Source organism: Triticum aestivum, chromosome 6D (genome assembly GCF_018294505.1).
Source record: "Triticum aestivum cultivar Chinese Spring chromosome 6D, IWGSC CS RefSeq v2.1, whole genome shotgun sequence".
NCBI classification, from domain to species: domain Eukaryota; kingdom Viridiplantae; phylum Streptophyta; class Magnoliopsida; order Poales; family Poaceae; genus Triticum; species Triticum aestivum.
Window position 1 is genome coordinate 14,683,028 of NC_057811.1, and position 17,137 is coordinate 14,700,164.

The window sequence follows — 17,137 nt, forward strand, 5'->3', positions numbered from 1 at the left end:
TGTCACCTGAGTAGCCGAGTCCATTGTTGTGTCCTTGGTGACGTGATGGGCTTGAGCCTGCGCGTAGGTGTCGGCGTCGGCTTGTCGATGCTGGCCTTTGAAATCCTTCTGGGTCGATGGAGTACAACACACCAGCAGCAGAGCAGTACGTGTGTGCGATTCAATTCGTGGACATGGCCTTATGCATGCAACGTGCGTCAAGATGAACCTAATAACCCCCCTAATGCAAGGTGCAGGGCAGCGGGGGCCATTACTATGTATGTGATGAAAATAAAAAAAATTGTTTGGTCTAGGGGAGCCGCGGTCCTGCCTTACGTTCACATAGCTCCGCCATTGATCGGAGGTACAGATCTCTTAAGTACTGTATTTTCAGTTTCCTGTACTGCATGCTCTTTGTATGTATGTGGCATATATTTTTACTAATTTATTTGTGTTGCAAAGCTGTAGACACACACTTTTATTTGATATATGGCAGATATGATCATGGACTCCAAGTAGCAAAATAATACTCAGACTGTACTATTTGAGGAAGATTTCATTCGTATTGTATTCTCACAGTTATTTTGTATTGATCAGACAAATTTCAATGGTAACTGAATTTTGATTTGTACACTTTTTTCTTGTTCCCGGCCGTGCTATTTGTTAAGACATAAGAATATACTCACACTTTATGACAAATCTCTATGAGTCAAGTAACCATGTATATGGCTGCGTCAAGGTGAGGTGAATGATTTATCAATGTAAATATATGGTCCATCAACATAGCCCAAACAAAACTACTCAGCCGCATAATATTTGGGAGTGCCGCCTTAGGAAATCAAAGACATGATAATGCCGTTATGTTCCCAGGTCCTCGAGTGGCCTTTTTTTAAGCACAATACAATCGAAGTTGCTCACATGCACGAGCATAGAATCACCCCTATAAATGCACGCACGCACATCCTACCCCTATGAGGATCTTCGAGTGACTGAGATGGCACATCATCTTGAGATTGATAAAGTCATCACAGAAGCCTTCGTACTCGTCGGGAACGTCACTTCCCACTGAATGCACATCACCGGAAGGCCTAGAACAAATCTAGAAAGATACGAGCACCAATGTCAAGTCTGGGACTTGAACTCTGGTGGGCAGGGGATACCACTATCATCCTAACCATCCAACAACAGGTTGGTTCACGATTGACCTTTTAAAAGTCATTATCTCACAGCATAACTTCATCAACAATTTTCACATAAGTCTCAATCAAGAATTGCATCATCTGGGACGTGAGGTAACCTAATGGTGTGAGAGCATCTCACACAGAAGACAAGCCGGAGAAAATCCACCCTTGAGAATTCTCTAGAGTTCTTTTATCTCTACCACATCCGCAGGGCAAGATATTCACCCCTTGCATGTTGTGTTCTTGTAGTGGAAAGGTGTAGCTATAATTTCCCGTTGCAACGCACAGGCATTTTTGCTAGTAAAAAATTAAAACGTGAAGCTTTATTTTTACTCTATTATGTAACGATCCATCTATCCAGTCAAAAAAAAAGTAACAATCGATCATCAATTGCTACCCAGCCCGGCCGTGGCTTTCCTCAGTCTCGATTGGATCATGGATCTCGATCGCACGGACACCTGCTTTCCTTAGTTTGTCTTGGAAAATAAATATTTTCTCACATCCGGGTTGCCATCTCCTCCGGCGTGTAGATGTGGTTCTTGGTTGGTGTCTCCACGGCTTCCTCCATATTCTATCGGCCTCAGGGAAGCAAGCCCTGCTAGCGGCAAAGCTCCTGGCAGCCATGATGAGATCTCAGCATCATGCTGCTTCCTGGCCGTACGCCCACTAAACCATAGTGTATGGATTGACCATGACCACCGAAGGATCGAGGTAATTATATCACTTAGATTGGATAACATGCTTACCATCTACTCGGATTGCACGCCCGTAGACTTGCTCATGTTTGTGGCATCGTTCTCTTCTTTCTAATCAGATCAAAGATTGGTCGCCTTACCTTGGTGCAAGGTAGGGAGAGCCTCTAATTTGACCAGCCAGTGATTGATTTCCACACGTCACTCCATATACACATCTGCATTACATTATCTCGCTTGGTTTTATCCCATTGTGACAGCTCATATTTTATATTTAGCAATTAATTCCCCTATAATGCCATTGAGCTCTCTGAATTGAGGTGTGTTGATCTTGGTCAGTCTTAGGCCGAGTACTCCCCGAGACCTTTGCCCCTATGATTGTTGCTTGGAGATCAGCTCCCTCCACCGGAAAGGCAATCCAGTATGTCCAATAGTTATGCCCATGTGCTGCTGCAGTAATATCACTATAGAGCAATCCAGTTCGTTTTGTGAGTGCCAATAGGATATTGAAGTCATGATTCGTTCATTGCACGTGAGCAAGTTGGTCGCCTTCTGAAGACGCTGAGAGCAATAAACATCACGTCTTCTGTCCGTTCTTCCCTTGATGTGCAGTGCATCACGGATGTCTACACTCCAATGAAGTAGGGTATCTATCTGTATGTATTAAGTTTGTTTCATTGATCTAATTAAATTAGCGCATAAATTTTGATTAATGCTTCCACTAAACTTCTTAAGATTCGTGATGAACTTACTGCTCTAATACCACACAAATGTGCCGCTCATTGCTAAATGCTAATGGTTCATAGTCTCTCTCCTGGTATCTACACAAGCCGATGAACACATCCAATTACTCAGTTTGCAACAACCACTTGCATGGTAATGACTTGATAGTCTCTCTCCTGGTGCGTACACAAGCTGATGAGCACACCCGATTACTCAGTTTGTAACTGGCCTAATAGAACAACCATTTATGCAACGTCCCCCAAGTTGAGTGAGCAATTCAAGATGTCAGATTGATTTTCTCTCAGTTATTTTCTGCCCCACTACTCGTCGTATTTGGTTTGGTATTGCTACCGCACATGATTTCGTGAAAGGGGAGGGCAAGAGCGGTTCGAAGACCATAGCCCGATGTGGGTACATTGGCGTCATCGTCGGGTAGCATTTTCAAATGCCAGTTTGAGTGAGACAGTTTCTGTCTGGGTTTTATTGAAAGTGTTCGGAAACATCAGGAACGTAACAGATATTTCTTGGGCCTATAAGAATCAGAAGAACAATCCACACTAATGTAACCGTAAAGAAATGGATATTAGTTATTAATCTTAGCTATTAACTAGTTCTAAATTTGAAGTTCGGTTTTATAATGAAAAGTAGAGGGCCTTGTGACTTCGCCAACGACTTCTCCATTAGGTAGGTTTTTGGATTGAGTCAAAAGAAAAAGCTATTTTGGAGTTTTATCAACAATTTGCTTGTGTGATCCTATTCATGGGGATTCCGTAAATATCCCATTTCAAAAATCGAAACAATCCTCCTATTTCAAAGTCTATCTTTTAAGGGAAAAATGAAAATAAAAGTAAAGTTGACTACATATTTGATCCCTCACTTAAACCAAAATTGTAAAAAAATACAAGAAGTAGGAGGGGTTTAATCATGAATCCATTGATTCTTCTCTTTAATTCAAATTTATTACTTAAACCGCTCGGTTTCAGACTTGGTACAACCCAAAAACACCATTCCTTTTGAGAGAATAGGAGAACAGTAGCCTGACAAACAGTCGGTTCAGTCCGATTCAGGCGCTATTAGCATGGTAAGAAAAGATTTTTTTTACAGACCAGAGGGGCTATCTAAATCCTAAAGTAAAGGCGAGCGATCGAAGTAGAAGTACCAACGGCTCAGTGTAGGTTTTGTTGATTTATTGCGCGATGATTTTATTGAAAAAGATCCCCACTACTCGTCGTATTTGGTTTGGTATTGCTACCGCACATGATTTCGAAACTCTTTACATGTACGTACAATTACAGCTCGAATTACTTCGGATCTTTCTAGAGGCCGACAAATATAATCTGTTTGGCTATTCTAAGTGGTTCTTTTTTTCTGGGTAAAGAGGAACTTGTCATTTTGAATTCTTGGGTTCAGGAATTCTCATATATTGATGTTTTTGTAGTCTGTCTCGGAGGAAATACAAGTGTGCCATCCAGCCTACTTATATATTTTTGGCAGGAAAACTTCTCATCTATTCCTCTTAAATCACCGTAGTACATCAAACACTACAAATAGTAAAAATTAAATCCAGATCCGTCGACCACCTAGTGACAATTAAAAGCACTGAAGCGAGCCGAAGACGCGCCACATCCAGCCTTCTTATATGTTGTATCCTTTGACCTCACAATATCTATATATTATACTATCGTTACATAGTTTACTTCAAAGTTCATCATTGTACTTGATAATGTGGAGGGAGAAAGATGATGGACTCGCACTCAAAACGTTTGTAGCATATAATATTTCAATTATTCTGTACATGCAGATTTATGAGTATCCACGAATTGCCCATTTTATACTATGGCCCAAATATCAGCGCAATTAAATCCTACATATTTTAATATTAGTTATTAAGGCTTCATTAGGGAAAGATCATTGTTTCTGTATTTCTCATGTCAGATATTTATCTCCTCTTCTGCACTTCCCATAGTTCAAATATACTTAGTTCTCTATGTCACCTCACACATATTTATAATTCACTATGCCTTTACCGAATTTTGTTACTTTCGTCGAAGGAGCATACATGCATATAACTCTGAGCACCCAAATTAGTCCAACACCCTTTATATAGAATAAGATTAGTTTGTATGTTTTTGTTGTGTTACCCCAATTACGTACTGGCCCAAGTTTCTTACTATCCTGTCAAGTATGTTTCTTCAATACATGTTCAATTTTCAAATCAATAACTTACTTCATGCATTTGATTATAAACTAATTGACGAAATTAAACTATATTCGCCCAATGGTAAAATAAAATGATGCTGTTAGGTAATACTCACTCCTATTCAAATGCATGTTTAAGTTTGTTTTTATATTTTTCTATTGAAATGAAATTTTGCATCAAATATATATTATGTATCACATAAAAATTATTAAATGAGGTTAAAACACTAGCCCGTGCAGGTGCACGGGTTGATGACTAGTTATACAACAATTGGCATGTTGGCATGCAATAAAATACCGTATGAAAACATATTATGCCGACAGAGTTTCATCAATCTTTGGATACAATCTATTAGTACAAAGTTGAGTCTCTTATTTTGGGACCGAGGGAGTATATCACTAAGCTTCCTAGGGTTAAAAGGTCTCACAATCAATTGAGGTGTCCGATTGGAATTGTGTTACTCGATTTTGACCAAGTCAACAATTTCTCAATGCTCTCATTCAATTCTTTTATCCTCCCTCCATTCCTTTGTGTAAGGTGTATTATTTTTGCACGGTGATCAAGGCACAGAATAATAGACATGTTAAGATGAAATTACACTTGGCAAATTTATTTGTTAGTGGCAAGTAAATCATTTAGTCGAGGAAAGTATGAGATACATGCAATTGACAGAGCGGTAGTTTTCTTCTTTTGCTACAAGGAGAGATACTTTCCCTTTTTCTGGAGGGCTAATAAGGGAATAATGAGGAATTCGAAGAAATGCACCTTACATTCTAAAATTTTATCAAAAACGAATACACCTTATATAGAGGAATGGAGGGAGTACTATACAATATGCCTCCTAATTTTTAAGTCCTCACAATTAATTGAGGTTTTTACTTTAGACTTGGTCACCTAATTTTGACCGGGTCAATAATTGCTCAAGGAGCTCTCTCATTTAATTATTTAATTCATCATAATCCCTAATTTTGAACCTCTTTTATTCAGATATCCAATTTTGAATTTGGTTTACGATTTTGATTGGCCAATGATTTTTCAAATCAATCAACACCAATCGGCAGAAAAACATGTCAACCTCGCGCACCCTCTTACCACTTAGAAAAAAGAAGCGCCACCATGTGATGATACTATAGCACCAATATAGTACATGTAGCCACTGTCGCATACCACAGAATCACACCATCAAATGCCCACCAAATAACCACATTATAAATAAACATAAAACACACTCCATCGTCTCCCCCATCCGTCAAACTAAAATTCCATCAGTTCAAAAATACAAGGGGTATTAGTTCTTTAGAAAGTCAAATTTCTTTAACTCTGACCAAGTTTAGAGCCAAAAATATCAAAGCCAAAAAATATGGAAATTCATTTCATGATGAATCCAATAACAACAATTTGATATTATGAATTTTGATATATTTTCTCATAAATTTGATCAAACTTAAAGAGGTTGGACTTTTTGAAAAAGTAATATACCCAATATTTTAAAATAAAACGATTTTTTTAATAATCTCAACAACACCAATGACGCAGCAAAGCGTGGCCAAACCTTCTAGTAAAATACCATATCCAAATTGTTGGCATACTAGCAGAGCTGAGTGGCGGGGGAAAGAAAACAGAACACAACACATGCTAGCCAATCACTTGACTTGTGGACATTTGTCTGTCTGTCGGATGAGCAATGGCATTCCAATCCCAATCACTTGATGCAGTCGGATCAGAGGGGTGGCAAAGTGGAAGCAGTGAGGATTTTGCAGTTTTGGTACCCTTGCAACTGCCGTTTACACCATACTCATCGTTGGGCACAATAGAGCCCAACCCATGGAGAACTTTCTAGATGATAACTACAATTATCTCTTCTTAGTTCAGCAGGGTAACAACCATGGCAGGCTTGTTAATGCAGTGGCACGAAATCTCAACAACAGTTCTCCTTCAGGTGTACTTGTTGATCCCATTCAGGCCCCTAATCAGAAAAAATGATGGAGAATTTCCGGAAGTCAATGATCTCATCGCAGAGGCAGAATTAAACGAGCCGATGAACCTGTTCAGATGAGTGTGATCACAAAGTTAGACAACACAAAACATCTCTGAGGATAGCGATGAAGAATAAGATGGTGATATTGAATCAGCATGTAGGGACAGTTCAAGTTGAAGAGCCGATACATGCTATGGCTAATCTCTGCTTCATTATATTTTTGTTTCTACTTTTAATTTAGGCCACCTTTAACTCATTGGAGAATCATATATTCGTTAGAATAAATCCAAGGCGCACAGTCGATCTACCGAGGACCAAATAATCACACAAGCATGACACCGAGATTAGTTAATGAGGTTCACCGATATGGCCACATCTCCAGGGCCTGACTACGGGCGCTCCTCCCTATAACACTGTCACAATACCGCACACCTGCCACCAGGGCACCGCCATACGCCGCCGGCTCCCCCCTGCATACCTATGCTATTATGTTGCCATAGGTTACATCACATGTCTACCCCGCATTATATGAGAGGTCTAGGATACAAGAGTCCTAGTAGGACACGACTTCATACCGTGTCTACACACCATATGACTCAGAGTCCAACTGTAACCTACCTTGTACAATAATATTCGATAAAACTCTAACAAACTCCAGATTGGCGAATATTCTCCACCATCTTGGGTTCATCCATCCGTCAAACTTCCATGTATATTGGACTTAAGATCGTACCATGAGCACCGCTGCAACTCCCAAACTTCACGTGACTCCACCTGCAAGTGTAGTCCCTTCTCATCATCTTCCAACTTCTGCAGTATCCATTCAACGTCATCACACACTGATCATTGTCTTTGTTAAAGTGAACAACTCACATATTGAACGTCACATATAATAGTTACCCAAACTTCTAAGTTACTTCTCCATCGTTATTGCCCTTCTTCTCTCTTCTTTCTACCTCTCTTCTCTCCCCATTAATGCCCCACTCCACCATAATTCTCCTCCATAAATGGCCTCTCTTCTCTATATTCCTCATTTATTTGGCTCTCCCTCCTTCCATGCATATATATCCCTTTCCCACTCCTAGATTTCTCTCATGGGTACCTAGCTCATCTCTCTGCCTCTCCATTATAGTTAGCTAGAGTCATCTCTCCTCCCAACAACTAGGTCTAGCTAGCTAGCAATCCACTTTCGTTCCTTATATAGGTAGCGAAGGCCTCATCTAACTGTGCTCGATGTCTCTCGGGAGATAGGTGAGTAATTTTTTTTGCATTTCAATAATGGGAATATGTATGTTTGCGATATGAAGGGATTTGTGCGAGTGACATGCCCCCTGAGTTGCTTATGTTTTGCGATATCGACGTCGCCCTCGACCGCACCGCTGGCGCCCTCTCCCCTACCCGCCCCATAAACCTCTCCCTCTCCTCTCCCCTACCCTCTCTCTCTCTCTCTCTCTCTCTCTCTATTTCTCTCTCTCTCTCTGCTCTCTGCTCTCATATGAACCCTAGGTGGTGTTGCCATGTTCTAGAAATCTTGGTTAATTTGCATCACTTGATGATAGCATAAAGTTTGTTATATGATGTTGCCATGTTCTCTTGATGATAACATCAAATCTTGTTTAATTTGCATCACTTGATGATAAGACTTGGTAAATTTGCTAAGTCCTAGAAATCTGTTATATGATGTTGCCATGTTCTCTTGATGATAGCATCAAATCCATGCTCCGTTTGGATATGTTCAGTAAACATGTTTCCTCCCTTGTTGTTCAAATCCATGCTCCGTTTGGATATGTTCAATAAACATGCATACTATTACAAGCTTGCCAAGTTGCTATGTTGCTGTAGTTTTTCAGATTACTCTGAGAATTTTACTAAGTCATTAATATGATACATCATTTGTGCATCTTGTTGCCTCCATAGCTTTAAAAAACCAGAATTTTTTTCTTTTCAAAAACTTGGTTAAAGTAACAGAGAGTAGGGCATTAACAAAGGGTATATAAATTAGCTAGGGCATTTAACTTTAATCAAAAAATAGTAGCTAGGGCATTGATGTTCATTTGCATATTCCATTATTGTTGATTATATATTTTATTTACAATTGTTGAATATGATATGATTAATGTTGGTTGAATGGACAATCGTCAAAGAATATCCGAGTGACCTATGTTTTGCCGGAATGTTGATTCATTTCCGTTCCGGCAAATTTAGGCGCTCCATATGTCCAATTTTTAGCAAAGGTCATGCCAAAAATTTCCGTGAATTTCGGCATGACTTGTGCTAGAACTAGGACATATCGAGTGCCCGGGATTTACCGGAAGGGGAATGAATCAACATTCCGGCCAAATATAGGCCCTTTTTTGTTCATTATTCATTTTATTCGGCCTAGAATTAAACTAGCATACTTAATTAATCGTAGGAAACATGTCTAGCCACGCGGAAGCCGGGGGTTTTGGTCACCGCAAAGAAGACCCCGTCGAGGCAGCAAATCATTATTTCGACTACCTGGACGAACACCGATTGCGGGTGCAGGGTGACAGTGGCACCAACCCTGACACCGACACCGGCACCGCACGGACACCACCCCCGAGACCGGCAATGATGCTGTCGAAGCCGACAAAGGACCGAAGCCGAAGAGGGCACGAAAACCAAACGAGCTCGGCATCGGAAAAATAGTGGTCACGATGATGCACCCAGTTAAATTAGAGCCAACGGCGCCGAAGGAAGCGCGATCGTGCTACAGGAATTAACTAGGATGCATCCTCAGGGAAACCGCCAACATCAAGGACGAAAAGTTAAGGAAGATACAACATATGGAGCACATGCTCCTAACGAAGTTACAGAATAGGTTCCTGTTCCCCGGCCGGTATGAAAGCAAACTTCCATGGGAGGACGAACCCATGATAAAAATAAACAACAAGTCGATGGGGATGTTTAGCAACGACTTGTACGCCTAGAAGTAAGGGTGAAAAAAGCGATTGGTAAGAAAGAACCATGGTCCAAGATTCATGCTAACAATACAACACTAAAGGAAGAGGACTTCGAAAAATTCAAGGAGACTTGCGCTAAAGAAGAAGTCAAGAAAAAGTCTGAGAAAATGAAGGCGCTCCAGGCTAGGAACACACCTCCCTACCGCCTGGGAAGCCATGGTTAAGAGGGGAAGAGGCAAGTATGGGCCAAGGAGGACGCCGAATGTGGAAGTCCCGGAATCCCAGACCCCTTGGCGGAGTTCACCGACCTGCAAGAGCGTGACTGGATCAGGGCCCGGTACAAGTGGGACCCTATCAATAAGGTCTTTTACATGGACCCCGAACATGAGGGAGTTCATGAGACTACTGGTAATTGTAATATTACCACCTTATATTAGCTTCTAATCAATTCGACGACAAGTTTTATCACATTTGTAAACCATCCACATTCCTTTTGCAGAAAGAGCAGCACCAAAAGGCAGCCAAAACCAACGAGTCATCTCAGTCGTCGGCGAGGCCCAAGTGGGAGACCCCTTTCAACAGGGCCCTGAACATACTGAAAAAAGGTCTCGGAGGACAAACCGTCGTTGTATGGACGTGTGCACGGCACCGGAGATGGCGCCTCGTGGAAGACGTGCTACAAAGAGAAGCCGGAGGAATGAAGGCCGAGACGGATGCTTACTCAACAGACCATCGACGACAAGGTCGGGCTTGCGGTCAATAAGACCAAAGCTGCGATCAAAGAAGAGTTGATCAAGGTAGTTGATGCAGCGGTTAGTGCAGCGGTAGCTGGCGTCACGGCTGACTTCGATTCTTCCATTACCATCTTGATTCCGGCAATTATAGATTGGACAAAGAACAATCCAGATAAAGGGCCAGCGGACTTTCCCCTTCCCAGCTATGCCGGGACCAATTCGGTGAGCATCGCACCACCATCACCTGCTCACGCCACCGCACATGATCCCGTACCTTGTACCGTTCATGTTCATAGCAGCCCGTCCTCCGTCTCTGGTGTGCTCGGCGGGGCTTCGTCTTTGGCCGAGCTCGACACCCTCATACTAATTACGGGTCATACCCTCTTCACCAGCATACCTACAGTCTTTCGTTTCAGTTGCCTTTCGGATCTCTGACGTCGCAGACATGTCTTCATAGGCCCACAAAATCCCGTGCGCCCTACTATACGACATCAAGGGCCAAAAGGTGGATGTGATAAAGGCAACGATCGTGAAGCCGAAGGACCGTATGTCGCACAACCGACAGATGCCCCATGGCGTCTTCAAGGTTTGTGTTGCTAGTGTCAAAGTGGGCTTAGAGGATTTGCCTCCTCCAATAGTAGTCGATGACGACCAGACCCCTAAACAGATTGGCGCATGCAGGATCTGGTTCTTCCCTTGGTCGAAGACCCTTCTTCATGTCGAGGCGCCCGGTAGCACACCAACTACAACTCCTCAACAAGGTATGAACACCACCCCACCTACCCAATTATCTGCACCTGTCGTTGTGGGTGACAGCGGACGACGCGAGGGAGATGATGACCCTCCATACTGCCTGATGGCGTCGCCCCCGTCGAAGAAGCAAATGCTGATGATGTCATGGAGGAGGATGATGATGACCCTCTCAAGTATATCAATACTGCCAATGACGATGGAGGAGTATGGCTCGTGTCTATGACTCAGACTATGAGCGTGGAGATGACTTGATGCTGCCTGATTTGCCGGAGCCGGAACGTCCTAAGGCGGAATGCAAAAAGTCTCTCTTCATGCGATCATCGCAGGAGACGCCTCCAGATGCCGCCTCTACCCAGCAACAACAACACGAGGGTCGTTCACTGTTTAGCCCGACGACAGTGGGGTGGTGGTTAGGGAAGGAATGGTGGGCTCACTACGGCCACCCACCAAGAAGCAAAGGAGGAGACCGGACAAGAAATGCTCAAAAGGCGCCAGAGCTGCTTCAAGCAGCCACACGCCTCTACAGCCCCGGGAGGTAGATAGAGTACCCGTCGAAGGTGCGGGGGTGTTCCATGTCGCCGGTCACCCGATCATACCTCGGAAAGCACTAGCGGGCATAATGAACAATGATCTAAGAAGACTTCATGATGATGTGCTAGCAATAGAGAAAAGCCTTCTCATCTCGGAAAATCCAGGATACCCGCTTTACGTGGCTCACGTGCCGGGTCGGAAGTTGTACGTCGAGAGATGGCCCACGAATAACTTCAACCTGTGATTTGACTACATCTACAACATGTTCCACTTGACCAAGCTGGATTTTCAGCTCATTCGCATGTATGTGTTGTATCTGAACTACATCATCAGGCGTGAGAACATAAAATATATCTATGTCGCGGACCCGTACTATATGCACGAGAGCTTCTTGTTAGTCTGGAAAGAGCACCGTGACTATGCGAGCGAGTACATCGGCAAGTTCATGGTTGTCAATAAGGACAAGGAAACCATTCTCCTGCCTTAACATCCCACGTAAGTCATCCATGGATATCCTTTCATAAGTTTTAATCATTCCTTTGCAGCGCGGGAGGGGGGGGGGGCGCCGTCCTCATCTGTCTGTACCCACAATACTCCCATGCTCTGTACTTGGACTCATCGAAGAACATCAAGAAAAAAGGATAACACACACATAAGGAGTGTTCTCGATAGTGCCATGATAACCTTTAGCCTGTCTGGTGGATATATCAAGGTGAAAAAGTACATGAATAACGGGTAGGGTTTCGGCCATAAGACCGAATTTTGCTGCATCCAGCAACCCAAGGATAGTAAGGCTGATGAATTCTACCTCATGCATCACATGCTGGACTACATAAGTGAGATAATCAACGCCTTCGGATGTCACCTACTTCCAGCGATGCCGAGATTGTCAACTGGGCCACAAGCATAGGAAGGGCACCGGATCATCGAATCCGAGCTGAGTTTTATCACATATAGTGTGAACTTGCCCAAGTGATCATGAAGGAGGTCCTCGAACAAACAGGGATGTTCTACCATGGGCCAATGATGCTGGATGATGTCCGAGCACTTCTAGTCGCTCAACGTCTGGAACTGAAGCCTTTCGCAAAGCTCGGGTGCTTCCTCCCTGACTATGAAGATTGGAGCGCAGACATGGAGGAGTGATTGACGATGACAATGTGTCTGTTTAGTCACTACTGTCTTCCTATGACAAAACTTTGGATTTATGCACGAGAAAACTCTGTGATGTAATTAGACTGTCCTCCTGAACTGGCGTAGACCGCTGTAGTTAATTAGTTTTGGTACGATGAACTTTGTTATTTATGTTTACTATAGGTTGCTTGTATTTTGCTCAACATTGAGGAAATCGTTAACAAGTACCTGCTCGTTCGGCTTGGGAGTAGCGATTAATCGGTGAATCGGCCTATTAACTTGATTAATTGGTCAACCATTAATCCATGGAATTCTAAAGCCAATAGGCAAAAAAATTATATGGAGACAATAGAACTTGAATGATAGAAAAAATTTCTACATTGCAAATATGAAGCAAATGGCACTGCTTTCTTTTCCCAATAGATCACGAACATGTATACAACAACAATCATCAACAAACATCCATGTGGGCATCTAGAATCTTTAACAAACATGTATGAAAGAACATTTTTTTTCTTCTGATTTCCACATGGCTCTAAATCTGAGAGATGGCAGCCACATGATTGCAACACACAGTGAAGGTGTTGGAAGCCATGCTGGGAGTTTAAAATACATCGGTTGGGGGAGGTGGAAGGTCGCAAAGGAGGAGGGGAAGCAGCAATGCACAGAGGGAGGAGGGGAAGCGACGGCGCGCCAATGAGGACCTGGCCATGCCATGTAGGACGGTAGGAGATGAGAGGAGCTGGAGGGGTGGGAAGAGGGCAAAACCCTAGCTATTTAGGAGTTGGAGTGGCCTAGGAGGGGTTACGGGCCAAATAATCGGGCTTGGTTCACCAATCAGTTAATGGGCCAACAAGGATTAATCGCCCTAACAACTGACTAATCGGTCTAATAGGCCATTTAATTGGCCTGACAAGTTAACGCGACAAATAGGTGTTATTCGAGTTGGCCACGCTGATACGTCTCCAACGTATCTATAATTTTTTATTGTTCCATGCTGTTATATTATCAATCTTGAATGTTTTATAATCATTTTATAGTCATTTTATATCATTTTTTGGGACTAACCTATTGACATAGTACCTAGTGCCAGTTGCTGTTTTTTGCACGTGTTTTACATCGCAATAAATCAATATCACATGGAGTCCAAACACCACGAAACTTTTTATGGATTTTTTACGGACCAGAACACCCAAGATGGGCCAGAGAAGCACCTGGGGGGTGCCCCGAGGGGGCACAAACAGTGCTACTACTAAAACTTAGCTGTAGCGCCTTATCAGTAGCGCTGCTACAGCGCTACTGATATGGGTATTTCCAGCGCTACTTCTAGGCTTTTCCCTACTAGTGTATGTCGTCGTCGCTAAAATCAACGCCGTCTTCTGCTTTGACCGACATTCTTGTCAATGCGTCAGACTGCCTTGTCAATTGCACCAGTTGCCGGACAGTTATGTGCTCGAAGACTACCATGCCGAAGCTGAATATGTTCCGACTTGAGTGACGCCTTGTCAATGGTGGTGTACCCCATCGCGAAGTACCTGAAACGTAACCAGTATCGGTGCAGGCAAGCTCACGGGCTTCTTCCCCTATTGCTCTTCAAGTCCGGGCACTGCCTCAGGTTTCCATTGCTCAGGCGCTCGAACACCAGCAGCCTCTCCGAGCAGTATCCAGTGATGGCACCATGTGACAGAAGTTCAGTCATGACAGGAACTTGATCGTTTAATTTGTTTGTTTGTCCTTGTTGGAAGTTGAAGATGCCAATTAATGGTCATGGATCATGGATGTGTTCTACATGAGAGTTCAAACTTGACAAAGTAACAGAGCTGCAAAATTTTGTACTACATTAGGAGGTGCTCTTTTGCTATATTGTGTCGTGAGAACAATGTCATGTTCATGTTCATGCTCCTATCAAGATCATGTTCATGCTCTGAATTTTTTTTCTGTTAGATAGCAGAATTTTGCACTAGATCAGGAGGTGCTCTTTTGCTATATTTGTTGTGAAAATCACTCTATATTCATGTTTCTGTCAGAGATCCTTTTTCAAGGATATTTTCAAGTCATTCTCAGTCTTTTACAGTCTTTCTTGATCATTTTGACTTGTCTACTACAGTGGTCACGCTATTTTTGTTGGTGAGTCTGTCTTTGGTGAGCAGTTTCCTTTAAAGTCAACATAAGTTGGTGGTTAAAATTTACTTATTTCGTAAGAAGCACTTGCCTCATGTTTCTGTTGCTTGATAGACATTGAATTTTCTGAAGGACAAGTATCTGTTGTGATACCATAAAAACTTCAGTAGACATATCTGTTTTGTTCATTGGACTCTATCTAATGTAACAACCTGGACTGGATGCTATTGCTGAACCCGATGGCTGCTGCAACATTAACCATTCCGTCACCTAATTGTATTAATAATGTCATCATCCAATGCCCTGAATAATCGTTGCTTATTCTGACATTTTTAATACTGAATAATTCCATCATCTAATGCAACATGAATCATTTGTACTACTAAACCCGAACTAATTGCCGTTCTCATTTGAACCAATTGCAACCCAGCAGATTTCTAAAGTGATCGAAAAGAATCAACTCCTTCTCCTTATGCTCAAACTTGACCCGTTAGCCCCAGCAATCGAAAGGATGTGATGTTTGTGTCTTCGCCGTTGGCTCTTAGAAGAAACAATTTTGCGTTCACGTCCCTTGCTTTAATCCTCTTCATCCGAGACCTTTGTATCCACTTGATTCTATCTAGTGCAGCAAACCCCAGAAGCTTCGGTTTTTGAAGGAAATATGCCCTAGAGGCAATAATAAAGTTGTTATTTATATTTCCTTATATCATGATAAATGTTTATTATTCATGCTAGAATTGTATTAACCGGAAACTTAGTACATGTGTGAATACACAGACAAACAGAGTGTCACTAGTATGCATGTACTTGACTAGCTCGTTGAATCAAAGATGGTTAAGTTTCCTAGCCATAGACATGAGTTGTCATTTGGTTAACGGGATCAGATCATTAGAGAATGATGTGATTGACATGACCCATTCCGTTAGCTTAGCACCACGATCGTTTTGTTTATTGCTATTGCTTTCTCCATAACTTATACATGTTCCTATGACTATGAGATTACGCAACTCCCGAATACTGGAGGAACACCTTTTGTGCTATCAAACGTCACAACGTAACTGGGTGATTATAAAGATGCTCTACAGGTGTCTCCGAAGTTGTTTGTTGAGTTGGCATAGATTGAGATTAGGATTTGTCACTCTGTGTATCGGAGCGGTATCTCTGGGCCCTCTCGGTAATGCACATCACTACAAGCCTTGCAAGCAATATGACTAATGAGTTAGTTACAGGATGATGCATTACAGAACGAGTAAAGAGACTTACCGGTGACGAGATTGAACTAGGTATTGAGATGCCGGCGATTGAATCTCGGGCAAGTAACATACCGATGAGAAAGGGAACAACGTATGTTGTTATGCGGTTTGACCGATAAAGATCTTCGTAGAATATGTAGGAGCCAATATGAGCATCCAGGTTCCGCTATTGGTTATTGACCGGAGATGTGTCTCGGTCATGTCTACATAGTTCTCGAATTGGGAGGGGGGCCGGTGGGAGTAGGACTCCCCTTGGGGCGCGCCTAGGAGGCCGGCCCTCTCCCCCTCCTCCACTCCTTTATATACGGGAGGGGGGAACTGTCGGTGTCAAAACCAGCGGATCTCGGGTAGGGGGTCCCGAACTGTGCGTCTAAGGTCGATGGTAACAGGAGACGGGGGACACGGTGTTTACCCATGTTCGGGCCCTCTCTATGGAGGTAATACCCTACTCCTGCTTGATTGATCTTGATGAATATGAGTATTACAAGAGTTGATCTACCATGAGATCGTAATGGCTAAAACCCTAGAAGTCTAGCCTATGTGATTATGATTGTATCTCTCCCTCTACGGACTAAACCCTCCGGTTTATATGGACACCAGAGGGGACTAGGGTTGGTACAGAGTCGGTTACACAGAAAGGAATCTTCATGTCTTGGACACCAAGCTTTCCTTCCACGCTAAGGAGAGTCCCATCCGGACACGGGAAAGAGTCTTCGGTCTTGTATCTTCACAGCCCAATAGTCCGGCCCACGTATATAGTCCGGACCCCCGAGGACCCCTTAATCCAGGACTCCCTCAGTAGCCCCTGAACCAGGCTTCAATGGCTAGGTGTCCGGCGCGCAGATAGTCTTTGGCATTGCAAGGCGGGTTCCTCCTCCGAATAGTTCAGTCTCAGCCCTTGAATAAAATGACCGTGTCCGGCTCTGCAAAACAAATA